Source organism: Balearica regulorum, chromosome W, assembly GCF_011004875.1.
Source record: "Balearica regulorum gibbericeps isolate bBalReg1 chromosome W, bBalReg1.pri, whole genome shotgun sequence".
Taxonomy (NCBI): domain Eukaryota; kingdom Metazoa; phylum Chordata; class Aves; order Gruiformes; family Gruidae; genus Balearica; species Balearica regulorum.
Genome location: NC_046219.1, coordinates 24,946,080 through 24,950,310, shown reverse-complemented (window position 1 = coordinate 24,950,310; position 4,231 = coordinate 24,946,080).

Sequence of the window (4,231 nt, the reverse complement as noted above, 5' to 3'; positions counted from 1 at the left end):
GGTCATACCATTGATACAGCATATCGCTATTAACATCATGCAATTTAATTTATTGGCTATTTTCACCCAAAATCAAATCCCCTTGGGGTACACACCGGACTTCCCCATCCTTTCTCATCACCCACCAAGTGCACCCTGGTCCCTGAGCAAAAGCAATCCCGCAGATGGGCTTGCCTTTGCCTGAAGCAGGGATAACCCAAACTGTCTTCCCCAACATATTTTTCATGTGCACTACAGGAACTTTATCCCCTTCTACTGCGCATGGAAATTTTGAGTGGGCAGAGCCAGCTCGATTGGCAGATCCCCTAGTGTTGACTAACCAGGTGGCCTTTGCTAACTGTGTGTCCCAGTGTTTGAGGGTCCCACCACCCATTGCTCTCTGGGTAGTCTTTAGCAGTCCATTGTCCCTTTCAATTTTCCCAGAGGCTGGTGCATGACAGGGGATGTGATACACCCACTCAATGCCATGCTCTTTGGCCCAGCTGTCTATGAGGTTGTTCCGAAAATGAGTCCCGTTGTCTGATTCAATTCTGTCTGGGGTGCCATGTCGCCACAGGACTTGCATTTGAAGACACAGGATATTGTTCCGGGCAGTGGCAAGGGACAGGAGATATGCTTCCAGCCATCCAGTGGTTGCTTCCACCATTGTAAGAACATAACGCTTGCCTTGGCGGGTTTGTGGGAGTGTGATGTAGTCGATTTGCCATGCTTCCCCATGTTTATATTTCAGCCATCGTCCTCCATACCACAGAGGCTTTACCCGCTTGGCTTGCTTGATTGCAGCGCACGTTTCACATTGATGGATGACCTGTGAGATGGCTTCCATGCTCGAGTCCACCCCTCGATCACGGGCCCATCTATACGTCGCATCTCTTCCTTGATGGCCTGAGGTGTCATGGGCCCACCGAGCTAGAAATAATTCACCCTTACGCTGCCAGTCCAAATCCACCTGAGCCACTTCAATCTTGGCAGCCTGATCCACCTGCTGGTTGTTTTGATGTTCCTCAGTGGCCCGACTCTTGGGTACGTGGGCATCTACATGACGTACCTTTGCAACCAGCTTCTCTAGCCGGGCAGCAATATCTTGCCATAATTCGACAGCCCAGATGGGTTTGCCTCTGCGCTGCCAGTTGCTCTGCTTCCACTGCTGTAACCACCCCCACAGGGCATTGGCCACCATCCATGAGTCAGTGTAGAGGTACAGCGTTGGCCACTTTTCTCTTTCAGCAATATCTAAAGCCAGCTGGATGGCTTTCACCTCTGCAAACTGGCTCGATTCACCTTCTCCTTCAGCAGCTTCTGCGACTCACCCTGTAGGACTCCATACAGCAGCCTTCCACCTCTGATGCTTTCCCGTGATGCGACAGGACCCATCAGTGAAGAGGGCATATGGTTTCTCATCTTCTGGTAGTTTATTATACGGTGGGGCTTCTTCAGCACGTGTCACCTCCTCCTCTGGCGACATTCCAAAATCTTTCCCTTCTGGCCAGTCTGTGATCACTTCCAGAATCCCTGGACGACTGGGGCTTCCTATTCGAGCCCCTTGTGTGATCAGCGCAACCCACTTACTCCACGTAGCATCGGTTGCGTGATGTGTAGAAGGAGCCCTCTCTTTGAACATCCAGCCCAGCACTGGCAGTCGGGGTGCCAAGAGGAGCTGTGCTTCAGTGCCAATCACCTCTGAAGCAGCTTGAACCCCTTCGTAGGCTGCCAATATCTCCTTTTCCGTTGGAGTGTAGCGGGCCTCGGATCCTCTGTATCCCCGACTCCAAAACCCCAGGGGTCGACCTCGAGTCTCCCCTGGTGCTTTCTGCCAGAGACTCCAGGTAGGGCCATTCTCCCCGGCTGCGGTGTACAGCACATTTTTTACATCTGGTCCTGCCCGGACTGGCCCAAGGGCTACTCTGTGGACAATTTCCTGTTTAATTTGTTCAAAAGCTTGTCGTTGCTCAGGGCCCCATTGGAAATCATTCTTTTTCTGGGTCACCTCATAGAGAGGGCTTACTATCAGACTGTAATTTGGAATGTGCATTCTCCAGAAACCCACAACACCTAAGAAGGCCTGTGTCTCCTTTTTGTTGGTTGGTGGAGACATGGCTGCTATTTCGTTGATAATATCCATTGGGATCTGATGCCACCCATCATGCCACCTTATTCCTAAAAATTGGATTTCCTGTGCAGGCCCCTTCACCTTACTTCGTTTTATGGCAAAGCCAGCCTGCAGCAGGATTTGGATTATTTTCTTCCCTTTCTCAGAAACTTCCTCTGCTGAGTTGCCCCATACAATGATGTCCTCAATGTATTGCAGGTGCTCTGGGGCTTCACCCTTTTCCAGTGCACTCTGGATCAGGCCATGGCAGATGGTGGGGCTGTGTTTCCACCCCTGGGGCAGTTGATTCCAGGTATGCTGGATGCCCCTCCAAGCAAAGGCAAACTGTGGCCTGCACTCTGCTGCCAAAGGGATCGAGAAAAATGCATTAGCTGTATCAGTTGTGGCGTACCACTTGGCTGCCTTTGACTCCAGTTCATATTGAAGTTCCAGCATGTCTGGCACAGCAGCACTCATCGGCGGTGTGACTTCTTCATTCAGGCCACGAGAGTCTACTGTCAGCCTCCAAAAAAGACTGTGGTGGGTTGACCCTGGCTGGAGGCCAGGTGCCCACCAGAACCGCTGTACCACTCCCCTCCTTAACGAGACAGGGGAGAAAAGGTATAACGAAAGGATTGTGGGTCAAGATAAGGACAGGGAGAGATCACTCACTAATTATCGTCACGAGCAAAACAGACTCAACTTAGAGAGGGAATTCATCTAATTTATTACCAAGCAAAACAGAGTATAGCAATGAGAAATAAAATTAAATCTTAAAACACCTCCCCCCACCCCTCCCATCTTCCCAGGCTTAACTTCACTCCCGGCTTCAACCTCCGCCCCCCCCTCAGTGGCACAGGGGGACGGGGAATGAGGGTTATGGTCAGTTCATCACACATTGTTTCTGCCGCTTCTTCATCCTCAGGGGGAGGACTCCTCTCATCATTCCCTTGCTCCAGCATGCAGTCCCTCCCATGGGAGACAGTCCTTCACAAACTTCTCCAATGTGAGTCTCCTCCACGGGGTGCAGACCTTCAGGAGCAGACTGCTCCAGTGTGGGTCCCCCACGGGGTCACAAGTCCTGCCAGCAAACCTGCTGTAGCGTGGGCTCCTCTCTCCATGGGTCCACAGGTCCTGCTGTAGCCAAAAATATAAGCCTGTAACAAAGGCCTACTTATATGTGATAAGAAACTATTCATTGTTACTTTAGGTAGAAGGCTAACAATTCTTAGAATGAGCACCTGCCACACATCATGATAAAAAGGAAGAGCTACAAGACACTTCTTCTTAATGCTAAATTCTAAATTAAATGCCTGCTTCTTAATGCTAAATTGGTGTTAAGGAGTTTTATTTTATTCCCGAATTTCAGTGACAGTTTTAGTGACCCAGATGGGACAAGGCTTTTGAATCTCCATGGATCCATGGGATCATAGGACCTCCAGTCGGCACCATGGGATTCTCGGGGAGACCCTTCAATGCCCCAGACCGAAGAGTTCTGAGCATGTTCCCTGGGACAGGTAAAAGGCATTTCTCTTACTTTTAATTGATTTAAGATTTGGGTTAGAGGCCCCCTTAGCCTTCAAGTAAGCTGTGGCGTGAGCTACGCGAGGGGCTATCGTACTGCAGTTTAACAATTATCAAGAACTTGTGTTTTATTGTTTTGTGTCACTTTTGTCATTTGTCAATTTTTTATTATGTGTTTTTTGTGGTATTTGTGTTACGATGGGTAACAAACCTTCGGTGGATGGGGGGATATTAAAGAAATCTCCCCTAGGGTGTATTTTAAAACACTGGAAACAAATAGGAGGGGACCCTCTTATAAAAAGACAACTAATTGAGTATTATAGTCACTGGTGGCTGATGTATAAATTGGATGATCAGGAAAAATGGCCCAAGAATAAGAATTTGGATTTTAATACAATGTTACAATTGATGTTGTTTTGTAGAAGGGAGAAGAAATGGGATGAGGTACCTTATGCTGATTTGTTTTTCACCTTGCGAAATCATTCTGAGTGGCTGAAGGACTGTGGGTTTACCCTGCAAGACCCCCTGGCATTAGCATTAGAAAAGCAGGAAAAGGTAGAGGGAGGCTGTGAAGGTGTTGCTCTGCGTGTAGTACAGGGCAACGGTGTTTGAAGTGCG